Raw genomic sequence first — 20,773 nt, forward strand, 5'->3', positions numbered from 1 at the left:
AGGGCAGGAGGTCACCTATGTAATAAGAGCCACATGAGACAATTAAAAAAGAATGCTGAAGGAGGATACGTGTATCCTGACCACATAAGTCCCAATAAAATTATTCTAAGTTGATTTTCATCTTCTTTGAGATTTTCCAAAAGGCCACATCCCATTACATCTCCTTTAAAGAAGTTCATGGATGATAAACTTGGGGGATTGGCAAATGTCTTGAAATGAATGCAAAATGTTACCCACTTGTGCATTTATCCTCCTTTCACTATATATTTTAACATGGTCTGTGACCCTTAGGAACCACTGTGTCATGTGAACTAGTGTAGAGGAATCATGTGTATTTGAGCAAACATCAAGTGAAATTTACATGCAGTATAGATTTGTCTCTACATACAGATTAGACATTTATTTTCAGATAATATTTAATTGTGTCCTAGATGTCACATCCTGATTTTTTATTGTCCTGTAATCCTCATATAATCACAACTGCTCAACCGAAGTCTTAAGTTGCATACAAAGTATGTGACCTTTTATCCACTCGTGTGAACATAAAAAGCATCCTAAGGGGTGTGTTGATCACAGCTCTTCTCAATAGAGAGCAAAGATCATCTCTTGGAATTTGGCCTAAGGTTGAAGAGGAAGGGGGCAGGAGCAAAGGGTCAGTGTCAAGGTGGGGCTGAACCCATACATTCTAATCAGTTTCCATTTCTCATTTTCCACCCCACACATCATGCCACATAGATGTTTTAACCAAAAAACAGGCTTTAGGGAAAGGATAGGTAATACAGGCTAACACTGTAAATCCTAGAACTGGGCAGGGATACACAGAGCAGGTAAAAAGGAAACTTAAACTTGGAGTTGAGAGAGTTAGTTTAGGAAGGACCCAATTGTCCAGGCCCATGCAAATGTTGCAGGGTGATCCAGATTGCAGATCAGGGCTGGAGATAGGGAGAATGGGGTTCACTCCCCAACACAGTTCTCTTAGGAAATGGTCTGGATGCCTTTGGAAGGCAGAAACTCCAAGTTCCCTGCCGACCACAGGAACAGGGACTGTGCCAGGAGCGAGTACACCTGGGGTCGGCCTCAGGCCACACCAAGAGTGGGCTAGGCTGGCAAAGGCATATTAGGTGCCTGGTCTGGGGAAGAGAGATACTGCAATTAGATGGGGCAATAATTGAAGGGCCACCTTACATACCAGCCTGGCAACAGAAGGCAGCTGTTGCCAGCAGTCCAAACCACAGGGTCTTTTGTAGTCTGTCTACAGAGGTGACATTCCATGGCTCCCCCCAAGTCTGCACATTCATGCTGCCCCTCTCATCAAGAGGGGGAGCCAACTTCCTCACCCTTTGAATATGGGCCAACCTAGGGATTTGCTCTGACCTCTTGAATGCCGTAGAAGGGAACATTCTGGGACTTCCAGACTCAGGCCTTAAGAAAGCTTATAACTTTTGCTTTAACTTTCGGAATTCTGCAACACCACCTTGAAAAGCCCAGTCTGTCCTGCTGGAGAGAGAGGCCCTGGAGGATGAGAGACCATATGGAGGTCTCTTGAGGAGAGGCCACAAATAGGAGAACCAACGTGTTATAGCAAACAGCCAGCACTGGGGCCATTTTGGATCCTCCAGCCCAGCGCAGCCCAGCTGACAGATGAGTATAGCTGCACGAAGGAGTCTGGCCAACCCACAGGAAGCAGAGACATGCTGTACCACTCAGCCCTGCCTAAATTCCTGACACACAGAATCATGGGCAATAAAATGATGGCTGTTCGAAGCCACTGTGTACTGAGGTGATATGTGACCCATAGCTATAGATAACTGCACAGTATCTGAATGACCCTAGGACACTCAAGCAGGGTTCACGATTGTAACCTCTCAAATGTACTACCTGAGGTTTGGAAGTGGGAGATTTAGGCAGGAAGTACCAGCATTTTAGTCTTTGTGGTTTAGAATGAAACACCAGAGTTCCCAAAGTACAGCTCTTTGAGGAGAAGACTGGAAAAATGAAGAGTATAAAGGCAGAAGCCCTCAGTACAGACTGCCTTGAGCTTTAGGAGGCCAATCCATTCATCTCCCTGTCTGCTGCTGTTGAGGCTTCTACTAGGCCATCCGTCTTCGTCAGAACTGGTGTATGTGGCTCTGTGGGCTGGATGCTGGTGGCGTCACATCTCAACCAGCTGCTGCTGCTCATACCACCAGCTCATGCACCCACTGCCCAGTGAAAGTAGAAGAAGAGCCCATCCCTGTCAACAAGACCCTAAAGGCGGTTTTATGCCAGACATTTGGCTATCATCTTAAAAGAGACAAAAAGATAAATAAGACATAGTTCCTATTTGCAAAAAGTCCACCATCTTGGATTGTACTTCATTATTTGTCTTCCTTTCAAAGCTGCCCTTGGTATTAATTTTAATCAAATCTCTCCTAACTACAGCATGCCAGGGAGATGGAAATCTCCTGGGAGAGCCATTCCAAACTCTGCTGGTGTGTGGAACAAGAACTCAAGCCTGAGTGTGGACTCTATAGCTCTGTTCCCTAGCATAAAAGAGCACAAAGCTGCATGGTTTTGTATTTAATTCTGATACCCATACATTTTTTTTACAAGCAGAAGATTTATACTGAATGACTCAGTGAATAGAGAAATATTTAAATATTCAGCCAGAACTTATGAGTCTATTTTATATATCCCAAGCTGAGCTGATTGTGGAAGAATAGAGAATGGAGTCATTTTGACTAGTTTGCCTGGGCACAGTATGATAATTCTTCATTTGCTGTTGCTGCTGGTTGTGCTATTTCTAATAGGTTTTGTTATCTCCATTCTTTGTGTTGAATTTCTCAGAAGTATGGAGAAGTTGAGGCAAGAGTTAAAGTTTATATCATCAATGCAGTCTCTAAAAAGCAGGATCTTGGTAAGAGGGGAGAGGGAAGGGTGGAAATAGATTATTTACAAGCCAATTCCTCTTACTATTCTTAATTGAAACCACAAAGAATGGACCCAAGCTTAACACACTTTCATGTCCTGTATCATGTGTTTGTGTGCGTGACATTCTGAGGTCATAAAGGTGTTGGCATTGTGTGCACCACTGTTCCTTTTAGAACTCAGTGCAATTCCATTAGGTCTCAATTTAACCCACCAAACAGTGCCATAGATTGGGAACAATTCGCCTTCCTGGTTTAACTGGGATGGGCTTTACTCAGATTAAAAAGGGTTAAAGTTACAAGGGAATCACTAACTCTCTTTTGTTGGGAAAAGTCCTCCTAATCTGACATTTCCTCACATTCCAGCCATACCTTTGCTGGAGGAAGTAGGAGATTTCTGGGTCCATGGTGTATGATTTAATGATTTGTGGAAGGCAAGAATGTTAACTTAGTTGATTGCTCAAAACTGACTGATAAGGTATCAGGAAGGTTAATCTGCGACTTTTCTAACCTCTCCCAGAGAACTTGAACTGAAGCCTCCTTCTCCATAGGTCGTCTTTATTGCATGCCACATGGAAGGCTGAGAATTTATGAAAGAAATGAGCATTTTGTTCCTTGTGCTTTCATTTGCTCCATCATTTCATTCCAAGAGCGATAAGCCTTTATTTGTGATAACTAATCCTTCCCTCAGCAACTAATGGTGATGTCACAATTGGAATATTTTTATCTCAGATGGAAAAAGAACACTGGCAGATAGATCCTGTTTACACTGAGAAAGACTGTTTAGCAATAAGGGTAAAGAGTAAGGCATTCTAGATTGAACTCAAACACCAATTGTTATCAAAGTGTTATCAGAGAGACACACATCCAGGGATCCTGTGATCTACAGAGTTGCTTTTTCCTCTGTCCTCATTCCTTCTAGCCATCTCCTCCATGGAATTCTAGAACCTCAGATGTAGAATAACCACAAAAGAGCAGCTGCAGAGGTTTAGGAATGCTCTGCTCAGCATGGTCTGTGAAACCTGTTTAATTTTTTAACTTTTTAATTTTTCTGCAATATTATATTAGTTTCAGGAGTACAGCATAGTGATTCAATATTTTTATAGACTATACTCCCTTTAAAGTTATTACAAGACAATGGCTATAATTCCCCATGTTATACAATATATCCTTGTGGATTTCTATTTTATACATAGTAGTTTGTATCTCTTAACCCTGTACCCCTATCTTGCCCTTCCTCCTTCCACTATTTTGTTTTCTATATCTGTGAGTCTGTTTCTATTTTTTATATGTATTTATTTGTTTTATTTTTTAGATTCCACATATATATGATAACATATAGTACCTGTCATTCTCTGTCTGACTTATTTCACTCGGTATAATACCCTCTAAATCTGTCCATGTTGTTGCAAATGGCAGAGTTTCATTTTTTTTCTAAGGCTGAGAAATACTCCCTTGTATATATAAACCACATCTTCTTTATCCATTCATCTATTGATGGGCACTTGGGTTGTTTCTATGTCTTGACTGTTGTCACTAATGCTGCTATGCATTAAAAGGATCATACACCATGATCAAGTGGGGTTTATCCCAGGAATGCAAGAATTCTTCAATATATGCAAATCAATCAATGTGATAAACCCTATTGACAAATTGAAGGAGAAAAATCATATGATCATCTCAATAGATGCAGAAAAAGATTTTGACAAAATTCAACACCAATTTATGATAAAAACCCTCCAGAAAGTAGGCATAGAGGAAACTTACCTCAACATAATAAAGACCATATATGACAAACACACAACCAACTTCATACTGAATGGTGAAAAACCGAAACCATTTCCTCTAAGATCAGGAAGAAGACAAGATTGTCGACTCTCACCACTATTATTCAACATAGTTTTGGAAGTTTTAGCCACAGCAATCAGAGAAGAAAAAGAAATAAAAGGAATCCAAATTGGAAAAGAAGAAGTAAAACTGTCACTGTTTGCAGATGACATGATACTATACATAGAGAATCCTAAAGATGCTACCAGAAAACTACTAGAGCTAATCAATGAATTTGGTAAAGTAGCAAGATACAAAATTAATGCACAGAAATCTCTTGCATTCCTATACAATAATGATGAACAATCTGAAAGAGAAATTAAGGAAACACTCCCATTTACCATTACAACAAAAAGAATAAAATACTTAGGAATAAACCTACCTAAGGAGACAAAAAAACCTGTATGCAGAAAACTATAAGACACTGATGAAAGAAATTAAAGATGATACAAACAGATGGAGAGATATACCATGTTCTTGGATTGGAAGAATCAACATTGTGAAAATGACTATACTACCCAAAGCAATCTACAGAGTCAATGCAATCCCTATTAAACTACCAGTGACATTTTTCACAGAACTGGAACAAAAAATTTCACAATTCTATGGAACCACAAAAGACTCCGAATAGCCAAAGCAATCTTGAGAAAGAAAAATGGAGGAATCAGTCTCCCTGACTTCAGAGTATACTACAAAGCTACAGTAATCAAGACAGTATGGTACTGGCACAAAAACAGAAATATAGATCAATGGAACAGGATAGAAAGCCCAGAGATAATCCCACACACATATGGTCACCTTATTTTTGATAAAGGAGGCAAGAATATACAATGGAGAAAAGACAGCCTCTTCAGTAAGTGGTGCTGGGAAAACTGGACAGCTACATGTAAAAGAGTGAAGTTAGAACACTTTCTAACAAACACCACACACAAAAATAAACTCAAAATGGATTAAAGACCTAAATGTTAGGCCAAAGACTATAAACTCTTAGAGGAAAACATAGGCAGAACACTCCATGGCATAAATCACACCAAGATCCTTTTTGATCCACCTCCTAGAGAAATGGAAATAAAAACAAAAATAAATAAATGGGACCTAATGAAACTTAAAAGCTTTGGCACAGCAAAGGAAACTGTAAACAAGATGAAAAGACAACCCTCAGAATGGGAGAAAATATTTGCAAATGAAGCAACTGACAAAGGATTAATCTCCAAAACTTACAAGCAGCACATGCAGCTCAATATGAAGGAAACAAACAACCCAATCCAAAAATGGGCAGAAGACCTAAATAGACATTTCTCCAAAGAAGATATACAGATTGCCAACAAACATATGAAAGGATGCTCAACATCACTAATCATTAGAGAAATATAAATCAGAACTACAATGAGGTATCAGCTCACACCAGTCTGAATAGCCATCATCAAAAAATCTACAAACAATAAATGCTGGAGAGGGTGTGGAGAAAAGGGAACCCCCTTGCACTGTTGGTGGGAATGTAAATTGATACAGCCATTATGGACAACAGTATGGAGGTTCCTTAAAAAAGTAAAAATAGAACTACCATACGACCCAGCAATCCCACTACTGGGCATATACCCTGAGAAAACCATAATTCAAAAAGAGTCATGTAGCACAATGTTCATTGCAGCTCTATTTACAATACCCAGGACATGGAAGCAACCTAAGTGTCCATCGACAGATGAATGGATGAAGAAGATGTGGCACATACATACAATGGAATATTACTCAGCCATAAAAGAAACAAAATTGAGTTATTTGTAGTGAGGTGGATGGCCCTAGAGTCTGTCATACAGAGTGAAGTAAGTCAGAAAGAGAAAAACAAATACCGTATGCAAACACATATATATGGAATCTAAAAAAAAAAGAAAATGGTTCTGAAGAACCTAGGGGCAGGGCAGGAATAAAGATGCAGGCATAGAGAGTGGACTTGAGGACACGCGGAAGTTGAAGGGTAAGCTAGTACGAAGTCAGGGAGTGGTATGGACATATATACACTACTAAATGTAAAATAGCTAGTGGGAAGCAGCCACATAACAAAGGGAGATCAGCTCGGTGCTTTGTGGCCACCTAGAGGGGTGGGAGAGGGAGGGTGGGAGGGAAACACAAGAGGGAGGAGATACGGGGATATATGTATATGTATAGCTGATTCACTTTGTTATAAAGCAGAAACTAACACACCATTGTAAAGCAATTATACTCTAATAAAGATGTTTAAAAATAATAATGCTGCTATGAACATTAGCATGCATGTATCTTTTCAAACTAGTGTTTTCATTTTCTTCAGATATAAGCACGGAGTGGATTTGCTGTATCTTATGGGCTGTTTATATATGTTCGTGAGAAGGCAATATCTCTCTGAAATGAGCAAATAAAAAAGTTTTTGCTTTATACACTTTTATTTCAGGAAATGAGAAGGTTAAAGTCAAAAGCTTTAAACGTGAATCATAAATTGTGATGGTCTCAATTGCACCCTAGAAGCAGGTGGCATTTTGCCAAAGGATGTTTCTAAATGGTAAAATAGCCCTTTGTGAGGGCATATAAAATTCCACAATATGATTCAATCTCATATTAGAGATTAAAAAACTTTACCAATAATAAGATATAAATATATCATTTATACTAGTATATACAGAAAATATACATTCAAGAGTAATTTAACTTAGACCACCAATAAATGTTGAGGCAATTCAAAATCATCAACTCTTCATCTTCTCTGCTAAGGTTTTATTACTATTAATACACACATGTATGTGCATACAAAAACATGTTATTTATAGATTTTTTTTTTCAATTTAAATGGGTGAGATACTTGTGACAAACGAATGCAGGCTTCACATGTTGGATCAGTGGGAAATAAAATTCAGATTTAAGTACTATCACTTAAAGCATTATGTTATTAACATTTACAACAGGCACAAAAAAATGCCATAACATTGAAGATCAGGGAAAGCTCAATAAAGTTTAGAAATATGAGTGGCCCTAAAAAAGGACATGATAAATCTTTAGCACCAAGTCATGTGGACTTCAGTAAGAATTAGATTGTAATTCTGTGCTTAGTGCAAATATTATTCGTTTATGGACAATGAGAAAAATGAGAACCATTGTGTACTCACTTAAGTCTTTTAAGCCTAATTTCCTCCTAGTTCCAGAGTCTTGAAGCCATCTATAAATAAGGCGGCCCCTGAAGGTATATGGATAAAGTAAGCCATCCACCTGTCACCAGGTAAAGGAGACTTTCATTCCCATTTACTTAGACATGCACAGAGGACTTTCCAACAGGCTTACACAAGCAGGGTATCTAATCCCTTGGCTTTCTAATCAGCCTTGGCCCTGGGTTTTCATTCACTCCCTGTTAAAAGTGAATATGCAGAATTTATTCTACACTAGGGTGTTGCTAGTGACAAAGGAAGAAGAGATATGACTGATTAAATTTCAATATTTCTAACTATTCCAAACTGCATGATAGTGAAAACAACCCACAGAATGCCTCACTTCTGTAGCATCCTAATTATCTAAGGCATATAGTGCTAAGTAGCACTTCATTACTTAATGATTATTAAGAAATAAATTTTCTCAACCCTTGGGCTTCTTTGAAACAATCATTACACCTTGTCGATTAGATAGACAGCTATAAAACAGAAGGTCACAATCTTCACAGTGCTCTGAGATGGATGGAGGCAGGGGCGTGCTGAAGCTGCAGAGGCAAGTCAGGCCCAGGAAAAGCAATGCACTTGACAAAGGAGGGAGAGAGACCAGGGACTGGAAAGAGCAGACAGGGGCTAGAAAGGAAGGAATGTGTTCCTCAGGGCATGAATCTCTCAGCCAGCCTGGCTAAGTTTCCTAAAGTAGCTCTGCAACCTCCTGGCTGTGTGACATTGGGTATGTTACTTAACCTCTCTGATTCTCACCTCATCGCCTCTAAAATTATAATGTTATTGCCTTCAGAGTGTGGTCATAAAGACATAATTATATAATGTATGTGAATCATTTAGCAAAGTGCCTAAAACAAACTCAATAAACTGTTGGTGTAATGTCAAAATTATTATTATTAGAGTGAGCTTTAAAAGCTAGTCCTGTGATAAAATACATATATGCCCCCAAAATTCTGTGAAATGAAGCCAGTTGTAACCAAGGTGACATGTATGCAAAGTGTTCACTTTATGAGGAATTCCTATTCATTAATTCATTTGTTTAACTAGTATTTATTTCTCAACCACATTACTCCAGGAACTGTTCTAGTCACTTGGAATACAGAAATGAATAAAGCAAAAGTACTTGCCCTCAAAGAGCATCTAGCCTACAAGGGAGATAGCACATAAGTAATTATGATAAAATAAGGTTGCTATAGCAACCTTGAAGTGTGGATGGCAACCTGGAAGCAAGGCCACTAACTAGGATTGTGGGAGTCATGAAAACCTGCTTGGAGGCAGCACCCAATTTCAGTCTTGTAAGATGAGTAGAAGTTCTCCATACTACAAAACAGAGAAAGAATATTCCAGTTAAAGGGACAGCTTCAGCAAAATTACTAAGCCATGAAACAGCACCATGTGTGAGAAGAGTGGAAATCACCAGAATTCCGCCCACATAGGGAACTGTGGGAGATGAGGCTAGACAATTACATAAGATAATTACATATAATGAGTTGCAGGTATGGGGGAAGGGGGTGGGAGGGAGGCAGAGTTTGGAGATAAAGAAGCTGGTGCGATCACTGATGTGAGCCTGGAAGAAATGGGATGAGACAGAAGTGATCAGTGCTCAGGTGGTTTGGTCTGGCCTTAGCAGAAGGAGAGACACCTCATCATCTGAGAATGTAGAGGAAGAAGGAAGTAAAGATGGGTGTGGGTAAAGATAAGCTTATAGATGGTGGAAGATAGAAGGAGTTCACCTAGGAGAGCTTCTCTAATTTTAAAGTAATAGAAAGAGCCTATTCATTGAGATTAGGAGTGTGGGCATGAACTGAATTGGAGATTTGAGGAGGGGGTGAAAGTCCGGAAGAGTGGCTCAAGGAACTGAGCAACTATGAATGAATGAATTGTCGAGTTGTGCAAGATCCCGGTTGTGGTGGCACCAGTTGGCACAGTTGGGTAATTTTCTCTAACCATGTTCAGTTTCCCAGGTTTAGGAAAAATAAGGGCAAATGACGGTATTGCTCCAGATGTAGCATGAAAAAAAATGGGAACACAAGGAATTTGAGAACTTGTGAGAGAAGAGTTGGGACAATCATATAGAAGACCCAGGCTATGTACACAAAGACAGGCGGTCAGGAGACAGCAGAGACATCAAGGATGGAGTCACTGAAAGATCAAGGATCAATGTTGGGAGAGCAGAGGGACTTGGAAGGACAGGAGGTCAGAGGGTAGAATATCAGGGTTTAAGTTCTCTGATACACCATTCTGGGTAGTAGCTAAGTCTAGGGCATCGCTCTTGGAATGGGTAGCTGCAATGGAGTGGAAGTAAAGTTCATTTACATTTTTAAAAAAAATAAGTAAGGAACTGAGAGGGCAGGTACTGGAAAGACTAGCTATATGGACATCTTAGACTGATCACAAGAGGTAGATTGGAAATCATGATTATGCTTCAAGTGCCAATCTTCACCAAATGATGGGATGTATCAGTGCAAATGACAATGACAAGGGCAGGGAGGTGGTGATACAGTCATGTGGCTTGAACTTCAAAGAGGGATGAGCAAGGGTGAAGAAGTTTTGGAGCCATGAAAAGGCTACCGATCACAATGATGTAGAACAGGGGATCTGAGCCAACGGGACATAGGATTGTTAAGTGGTGATGGAGAGTGGAGAGAAGAGGAGCCTTGGCCAGAGAAGACAGTCTGGATGTAGTGGGGAAGGAAACAGCAGGGCGGGGCTGAAGAGTTCTGGAACCAGGTTACTCTAAGTGTGATCTAAGACCATCAGCATCACCTGGGAACTTGTTAACAATGCAGGATCTCAAGCCCCAGCCCCAACCTCCTGAATCAAAATCAGTATATTAACAAGATCCTCAGGTAATTTGTGTGCCAATTAAAATTCTAGAAGCACTCAAGAAATTAAACTTCTCCAAGGAATAATAAAATAGTACTCTCAACTCAGGATATAAAAGCACCATAAGAATACCAGTTTTAATTCCTTGTAGGATCAATGAATCAATCCCTGTCTTACAGTTATTTATGCCCATTGAAAGAGTGTCAGTGACCAATAGGTTTCTTACCTTGACTGCAGAGAGAGGGAAAAGACAAGAAAAAGACATTTCCTAAGGGGTACGTTGCTTTCAGACCTGGAGTTGGTTGGGGAGCCAGCAGCCAGGGCCAGGGCGCAGACTCCTCCACCACTCTGCCTTCTAAGCATCGAACCATACTTCCTCCTTAACCAGTCAGTCCCTCCTGGCCAAAGAGCAGGGAAGAAACCATGCCAGGGAACCGGTAATTGTATAGCTTTCCAGTGTACTGCTCCAGATCATGTAACAGACATGTCAAAGCCTACTTTCCCCTCTGAACATTCAGCAGTGACCAAATGGGCTGGAGGAAGTGGGAGAAATACCATGAAAAATCCTGGGCTGCACCTCGGAGACTAATAAATAATTACTAATGGGAAAGAAAACAGAGGAAAGAGAAAAAGCAAAGTAGCAGGAAAGACAGGCAGAATGGACTCTGGCCCACAAGAGAGGAACAAACTGGGGGTTAAGTGCTATCGAAAAAAATCTAACACACCAAAGAGCAGTGACCCAATGACAGCAAAAAAGAAAGACAGAGAATAAAGCTTGTCGGGGAAACTTTCTGTTCTCACATTTGATCCCTCTGCTCACAGCATTTCAATGACTTATTGAAGCTTAGAATTGGACTGTTAAATCATTCAACATACGAGATTTGTCCCAAGTTGAATGGATTGCTTCCCCTTGTAGGTTTTTCGATGCTGGCTTATTTTTAAGGAGAGAATTGGAGGGTTTCTGCTAAATTATTGACGGGCGGGAGACTTTAACCCAGGCAGCAGAGATGACCGAATGGAGAAGCATGGGCAGGTGCCACACTGTAATTTGTCCACCTCTTAAATTATGTAGCATATGTATCACAATATATTGAATTTAAAACCTGAAGTATGACATTCGGTAAATAATTCATACTGGCTCTTTCATTAAGTGTGAGCTGAGGCTTAGGATAATGATATCCAATTTTAGCTTGTGCCTCATTTAAATACAGATGTACAGAAGGGAATTTCTTTAGCGCTGCTAGACAAGACATGCATGCTGTGTAGGAAACTGGACCTGAATCTCACACACACACACACACACACACACACACTCACATGCACACACACACACAATTTCCCCAGGATAAAAATAAATAATGCATTATTTTTTTAAAAGAATTTCATTCACCCTTCTCCTGCCTAAGTTCTTTAAAATCTATAACTGATAGATAATTATCTCATTAGGGGTACTATTTTCTTCTCACAGTAGATTCTGATCCCAAGAACATGCCTGGGATTTTAGGGATGAGTGATATTCATAGGGTGAAAATCCATAAAACACTTCCTTTAAGTCTTCTTTTTCCAGATCCTACAGGGAACTCACAGCCCAGAGATAAATCTCTGATCTAGTTCTGGGACACTATGCACGCACATTTGAAAATTGGAATAATCATGCAAAAAAACATGCTTGTAACATTTCAAGCAATGTGCATTTTAGCTTCCAGTGACTGATGTTACCAAAATATGTTCTATGATTTTGTAGAAAGGAACGAACTTGGGACTGATGCAGCTACAAGCATCTGAGCTGAAAAACTTGTGTTGGAGATAATGTCTTTCTTATTCCTTCTTACATCTGTTATCACATTGCCTTTTCTAAAACCTTTTCTTCATTAGCTGAACAACCACCATGTTAACATCTTACTTTTAATTTTGTGGAACTTTTGGAGAATATGCTCAAAATATGATTCCCTCCTCTCCCCCTTCCCTCCCATATCATGTTTGAGATAATAAAGGTATAAGCAATGTTAATTGATGCATCTGTTAATAAGATTGAGTTTGGAAAAGATGGACGTTGGTCTATAAAGCCCCAAGGTAAGCTGTTTTTAAGTTTGGTGCACCCAAAACCATGATTTTTTTTTAACCTTTATCTTAATGGATGTATTCATTTAATACATATTTATAGATAGAGAGAATACAACATATGCACAAAATACTTCAGCCTTGTAATAAGAAATGAATCCCTCAGGTAAAATAACCACTGTGCATGACTCTATGCAAGATCAGGTGTCAACTATATCCAAAGGTTGGGATTGAGAGACAGGAAAGACCATTTCTGGATGGAGCAATTAGGGAAGGGTAATGAGGGAAGACAATCTTGTATGAGTCTTGAAATAAGGCAGGGTTTTATTAGTCAGACATTGAGAGAGGGAGGTGTCATGCACAAAGACACAAAGCCATGGAAAGACAAGGAACGACTGGGAACAAGAAGTTAGAAGATGGGCTTTGCATGGAGCAATGGAAGGAGAAAAACATTACAAATGTAGGTGGAGATCGATCTGGGGGGACTTTGAAGCCATACTGGGGAGGTGAAGGCATTGGGTGAGTAGTGGGGAGCCTTGGAAAAGGTGTGAAGTGGAAAAAGATATAGTCAAAATGCACATTCAAAAGATTACTCTGAGGAGGAATGCAGAATTTGTTGGAGTAGGGAGGGGCAGTGATTAAGCCAGTCCTTTAGGAGATACTGCCATGCATTTCAGGTACAAGTACCTGAACTACCATGGTGATAATGGGAGCTTGCCATCTCCACCTTCTTGCCTCTAGGTCAATTCTCAACCTACTGTCATCTAGCTTCCTCTACTCCATATAGCCCAAACTGAATTTGTCTTTCTCACAAACCTACCTCTCCCCATATTGTCCACATCTCACTTATGACACCACCTACAGTGCCAGCAGTTAGAAATTTCCAAGCTAAGCCAGCTCCTTCCTCTGCTGAGCCTTCTTTTATCCAATCAACCTCAAGTTCTCTTTATCTATCCACATAAATATTTCCTAAATCTAATCCTTGTGGCAATTCCACTATCCCTATTTAGCTCATCTAACATTTGCAATAGCCTTCTATTTGGTCTCTCCACATCTAGCCATAACAAATAGTGTAGTGGTTCAACATTTGGTCTTTGATATCAAACTGTCTGGGCTCTCAAACTTCTTAGCTATATGGCCAGGAAAAAGTTTCTTCATTTCTTTCTGTCTCTCTTGTTTCATATGTAAAATTGTAATCATAGTAGCCTATCTACTAAGGCTGTTAGGAGAATTAAATGAGCTAATGTTTGTATAGCACTTAGAATGGCATCTGGCATGTAATAGGTGCTATCTAATGTTTTCTGTTTTAGTGAAAAAATAATCCATCCTCCCTACTAGGAGACATCTAGCCATGCCTCTTTCCCAAATTCTGTAGGCTAAATGCTAAGCTGCATACATCCATGGTGTACAAACTTTCCCACGGTCTAGACCCTGCTTAATTTTCCCATCTCATCTCCTACCACCCCTAACTTCACAATTTAAGCCCAGATAATATTGAACCACACGTAGGCTCCCCAGATCCACCACACTCAATCACGTCTTCCTGGTTCTCCTCAGAAGAGTTTGTCTGCTAGCTATGTCCCATCCCCCTTTCCCTGATACTGCTTACTCATTCCTGAAATGCCAGCGCAGGCATCATTTCCCCCAGGCATCCTTCTGAGAATGCCCAGGTTGGGCCATGTGCCTCTCCTCTCCACCAACAAGATAATTTTATCACAGCATGAATTGTATAGTGCTGAAGTCATCTTTATGATCCTACTCCCAGATCAGACTGAAGACTTCTTGAGGGCAGGGGCTGTGTCTTATCCCATTGTAAATCTCACAAAAAGAAGGGCCATGTTAGATCTCTAGTAGGTTTTTATAAACATTTATTGAAATAAAGGAAAAAATTCAACAGGCTTGGCAGTTAACTAAATATAGAATTAGTGAGAAAGAGAGAGGTTGGAAGCTGATTCCATGGTTTGAAGTCCAAGTTAGCATAAGAACCTATGTCATATTTATAGAAATGGGGAAGTCAGAAGGAGGAAATTCTATGAGAGAAAAGAAAAAGAAAGAAAAAACCCGATAAGTTAATTTTTAAACAAACTAATTTTGAGATGTCAACAAAACAGTCTGAAATATGGGCTGTGTGGTATTGGGAAGAAGCCATAGTAGATTTGAGATTGACTGTGTTTGTCATATTTCACTAGATTATGCTGCACAACAAACATCCCCCAAGTCTCAGTGACTTGTAACAACAGAAGCCTCTTGCTGCTCACCTAACTAACATGTCACCTGTAAGTCAGCTGCAGCTCTGTGGTTCTATTGCTCTGTTCCAGGCTACATGTGGATTTGGTACACACTGTTCTCAAGGTGAAAGCTCAGAGTAAGTGGAGCACAGAGCCAACCACATAAGCACATTTAAAACCTATGCTCAGATGTGACATGTATAATATCTACTCACATTCCATTGGCCAAAGCAAGTCATATGGCCAGGCCTGTAGTCAGTGGTGTGGGGAAGCATGGCAAGGACATGGCAGAGAATGAGATATTATAAACAAATAATGCACTGCAGCACAGTGGGGCTAGCTGGGATTATGTAGGTAGATCTGATCATGCACTTGATTTCTAATTGGAGGGAAAAGAGAAACCGATGAAGGAAGAAAGGAAGTAACTTAAAGGCAATCCAAGAGATAAAGAGAAGAACCAGAATAATTGATTACAGTGCAATTCAAAGGAGAAAACAGTCCAAGAAGAGGTGGTCACATGGTCCAATACTGCAGATGTCAATGAAAATGAGGATGCCATGTGACTGTGATGAGGAAAATGGGGACATTGGAGAGAAGAGGTTCATTACCTATGCTGAACCTATTTCTTCACATATTCTGAGCAAGTTGGCTAATCTAGGCTTAGGGTGACACTCACAGGAGATGGCCTAGAATGGTTTTGGACACTAAGTTCTACAGCAGCTGAGTCGTGTGGACCAGAAGATAAGAAACTAAAAGCATATAATGTAGCACATATAATGTAGCACTCCTAATTCTCCTAATCAAATATTAGGAAGATTGTCACAAGGGGGTGGGGTGACACCTCCAGGTCCTGGGTCAGTCTAGAGAGCAAGATTCCTGACAGTTGCTGGATAATCTAGAGGCAGATTTTTGCTCAGTTAAGAAAACAATGTTCCACAGCCTGGAAAGTCCAACAATGGAATGGTAACATTCATGAAATGACCACCTCCCAACAACCACCACCACTGGAATTTTCAAGCAGAATTTAAATGACCACACAACAAATATGCTGTGGAAAAGCACATGATGCACGGGATAAAAAGTTAGGCCAATAGATTTTTACTGTCCCTTTAAAGTATAAACTTTATACCTTATGATTTATGATCATCATATGAAATATGTTGGCTCCCTTATATCCACCACTTACTTTTTTGTTTCTCTAACTCCTTGCAAATACATTCAGCTTTATTTTCCCTATTAAATAGGTGTTTTCAGGTATCTGAATGTTATGGTTTGAATTGTGTGTCTGTAAAAGGTATGTTGAAATCCTAATCCCCAGTACTTCAGATGTGAGCTTTTTGAAAATAGGGTCTTTGCACATGTAGTTAAAAAGAGGTCAGACTCGAGTAACCTTGGCCCTTAATCCAATATGACTTGCATCCTTAAAAGAAGAGAAGAGACAGACTCAGGGAGAAGCCATGTGATGAGAGAGGTGGAGATTAAAGCTGCAAGCCAAGGAATGCCAAGGATTGCTGGAAACTATCAGAAGCTGGGAAGAAACAAAAGATTCTCCCCTATGGATTTCAGAGGGAGCATGGCCCTGCCAACAACTTGATTTTGGACTCCTAGCTCCAGAACTATGAGAGAATAAACTTCTATTGTTTTAAGCCACACAGTTTGTAGTACCTCGTTAGGCAGCCCTAGGTAATGAATACACTGAAACAGATTTCTAAAAGCAGCAAAGTATCTTTTGAAATGCCTGCTGATGATTTTGTTGTAATTAATTTTAATTAGAGTAGGATTATCTTTCTTGAAGCTACAAACCTCCATGAGTATGAAAGACAGATAAAATTCTACCTCCTATGAAGATGCAGGAAAAAAAGTATTCAGTATTATAACATCTGCCTTCCTATGACTTGTCATGAATGAAGTAACATTGCTCTAAGAATACTTTTTGTGAAACTTACTTTGACTCTTATTTGTTTCAAAGATTTGAGCTCTAGCTTGGCGGGAAAACTCTCTTGAGATGTTTAATGGTTGTAATTGTTTTAAGGAGAGAGGGAAAATACAGATTCTCATTTGATTAAATAAAATATTTTTGCTTGTGTTAAATGCAGCTGCAGTGGAAACTTCATATTCCATTATTTACATTTACCTGGGAAGCACTTGGCTTTGGGAGGTCCTTCCAAACAAAGGACATTAGGCTTTCAATCTAATCAAAAGGGTGTGTCTTTCAGACAGGTGATCGGTACTGCAGAATGTGGACTTGGCAGCCATTGTGGAATGCTCATCCAAGTACATATGTGGGCACAGACATGGAGATCAAGGTACAGAGATGTCTGGAAGCAGAGCAACCCTTGCAGCCACTAACGCTCAATAAAGCCACTTTAGCTTACAGGGAAGGTCCCGAGATGTGCTCAAGGGCAACCAGACCAAGCATGGACTGGTCTGAATTCTACTGAGCTCATTAAGTGCTCTGTAAGCACCCACTATGTGCATCTGTTGGCCACAGTTACCTGGAGGTTATACATGATATATCCATAGCACTGAAGTATATAGGAATTGTTCTCACCACTTTCTAGATGAGATAAGCAAGTCCAAGACAGGTACTCTTATCTTTCTGGTGTCATATAACCAGTAAATGGCAGAAGGGGGCCTGGGACCCAAGTCTCCTCCTTCCTAGTGACTTACACTTACCCTACAATCAAAAAATATGAGCACCATGGTTCATTTTCATATACATTTGTGTAGAAGACACATCACTTCGCACAACTTGTACCCCCTCACTCTCACAGGAGTAAGTCTCAACACAGACTCCGGTCCGCTCAAGATGTTCTCCTAACAGCTTTGTTTTACGTTAAGCCAGGATTTCTCTTCTACTTTGAAATGCCACCAACAAGTATATGATAAGAAGGAAAATCCATTCCAGTCCAACTGTTATCATAAAACCTTAATCATCTCGGCAAGTAGCCATTTTCAAACTGCCTACGTTCTGCATCAATACTTCTTTTAGAAACCTACCAAGGCCTTTGTATCCATAGAGAGTACAGAAGTCTGCAAACATTTTGAGAGTTTAGAGACAATCACTGCTGAGTCATAGTCAAGTTCCCTTCCTTGCCCTGATGCCAAGCGTTCTGCTATTTGAGAAAAACAAAAACAAACAAACAAACAAACAAAAAAACTCATTGGTGCTCTATCCTGGTACCATGGAAATCCACTGATTTCCCTTGAATCTTTCAGTTCTACTCAGGAACCCAGTTCAAGAGCCAAGAACCCACGTAGTTGGATTCATGGTCATGAGGGCACCCTAAAAGGAAGGTTTGGCCTGGAAAGAGACCAAGATTTGAACTAACTAGCTAAAGATGTAGTCAACAATAATAAAAAAAATAGAGGTTACTGGTGTGGGACATCCATTATAAGCTAAGAACTGTCTATACATTATTGTTAACATACCCTACCTACCAGGGATGTTTCTCAATATTTTCCAGAAATTGATGTTGTGAGTTTGGCAGAGCTGAGACTGGGAAATAGGACTGTCCAAATTGAAAATTCTATGCTTTTCTTTTTCATACCATAAAAGCCAGCTTTCACATACTGAGTATTAGCAGAATCAGAAGTGCTCAGCATTGTCCTTGCAGCACTGTGCTCACAGCCTTCTGTTCACGGGCAAACATCACCATCTTGTAAATGGAGACGAAACTGGAGAGATCCCTTTCATGGTAGTAAGTGAGGATGCTAGCAGGCAGAGCCAAGTCTCCAGGCCACAAACCCTGGCCTCCTTCCCATCCAGCCAGGCTGTCTCTCAATGGAAAATGGAAAAGAAGCTCCATGCACTAAAGACTGAAATTTCAGTCTCTAGGGTTCAGCAAGTGTCCAGAAACAATGATCTACTCTTACAAGACCCAGATCCCTCTCAACATACCTTCTTTCCACTCTGACTTCCCTAAGCCCCACAGGAATGGGGTGTTGACACCCACACATTGACTGTGTCACCAGATTCCCTACAAGGCCATGAGACCAGTGCCCTGAGAAATCACCCACATCCCAGACGGTTCTTCTGAATATCCAATTAGTACATTTTAAAAGTGATAAAGAAGATGTGGCACATATATACAATGGAATATTACTCAGCCATAAAAAGAAACGAAATTGAGTTAGTTGTAGTGAGGTGGATGGACCTAGAGACTGTCATACAGAGTGAAGTAAGTCAGAAAGAGAAAAACAAATATTGTATGCTAACACATATATATGGAATCTAAAAAAAAAAATGGTTCTGAAGAACCTAGGGGCAGGACAGGAATAAAGATGCGGACGTAGAGAATGGACTTGAGGACGTGGCGGGGGGAAGGGTAAGCTGGGTTGAAGTGAGAGAGTGGCATGGACTTATATATACTACCAAATGTAAAATAGATAGCTAGTGGGAAGCAGCCACATAGCACAGGGAGATCAGCTCAGTGCTTTTTGACCACTTAGAGGGGTGGGATAGGGAGGGTGGGAGGGAGACGCAAGAGGGAGGAGATATGGGGATATATGTATAGGTATAGCTGATTCACTTTGTTATAAAGCAGAAACTGACACATTATTGTAAAGCAATTATACTCCAAAAAAGACGTTAAAAAAAACTGATAAATTTTATGTCTGGCACATGGTTTCATTACAATTATACATTGTCTTATTCATAACAGCATTTCTCCATAGAATTGCCTACCACCCTGTCAATTCCATGTGTTTCTTTTCGTCCAACCTCTTCTTTTAAAAATGATATCTGTTTAAGTGCTCAAAGTTAACAGTAGTAATAAGATATCATCATAACTTACTCAGACATGATACCCTGAGGAGGGCCCAACATCACTTTTTCAATATTCTTAACAAAAATTTGTAACACCAATCTAATCATGAGAAAAAAAATCAGACAGACCCAAATGGAGAGATATTCTACAAAGTAACTGGGCAGTACTGTTCAAAGTTGAAGAGGTCATGAAAGACAAGGGAAGACTGAAGAACCATCACAGATGGGGGAAAGCAAGGGGATGTAATAATTGAATGCAATGTGGGATCCTAGATTAGATCCTGGAACATAAAGGGGACATTATTGGAAAAATGAGTGAAATCCAAAAACATCTGTAGTTGAGTTAATATTGTACCAGTGCCAATTCCTCTGTTTTGATCATTGTATGATCAAAAAGATTTCTTATGTTTTACTTTGTAGGTAGAGAGAGGGCTCAAAGTCAGACAAGAGTTGAAACCAGGCTACTTGTGTTGGAATCCCAGCTCTACTACTTCCAAATGGTATGGCCTCAGACAAGTTCCCCAAACCTCTATAAACTTGGGATTCTCAATTGTCAAATGGGAATAATAACTACCTCATAAGTCTGTTACAAGCATAGTATAAGACAACGCATGTAAAATGTGTGGTACAGTTCTTGGCACATGGTAAGTACTCACAACTAGAAGCTATTGTCATTACCTTTAATCAGTATATATCTTTTCACCTCTTAGCTGGATGCCTAATAAACACATTCTCAAAAGGACATTAATGACTGATAATAGTTGATCATATTACCTTTATAGGAATAATTGCGTTTTAGTGAAATTACATTATAGGTGCTCTGAGAGAATTCAGTGACAGATTGTATTTTCTAAAGATGACACCGACAATGTCCCCCACCCAAAGGCATTTCTAAGACCTTGCCACCCTCCATCAAGAGGTAGAGTATATGTACCCACCCTTTGTGTCTGGGCAGCTTTTGTAAGTGCCTTGACCAACAGA

Source organism: Stenella coeruleoalba (genome assembly GCF_951394435.1).
Source record: "Stenella coeruleoalba genome assembly, chromosome: 15".
Classification (NCBI taxonomy): domain Eukaryota; kingdom Metazoa; phylum Chordata; class Mammalia; order Artiodactyla; family Delphinidae; genus Stenella; species Stenella coeruleoalba.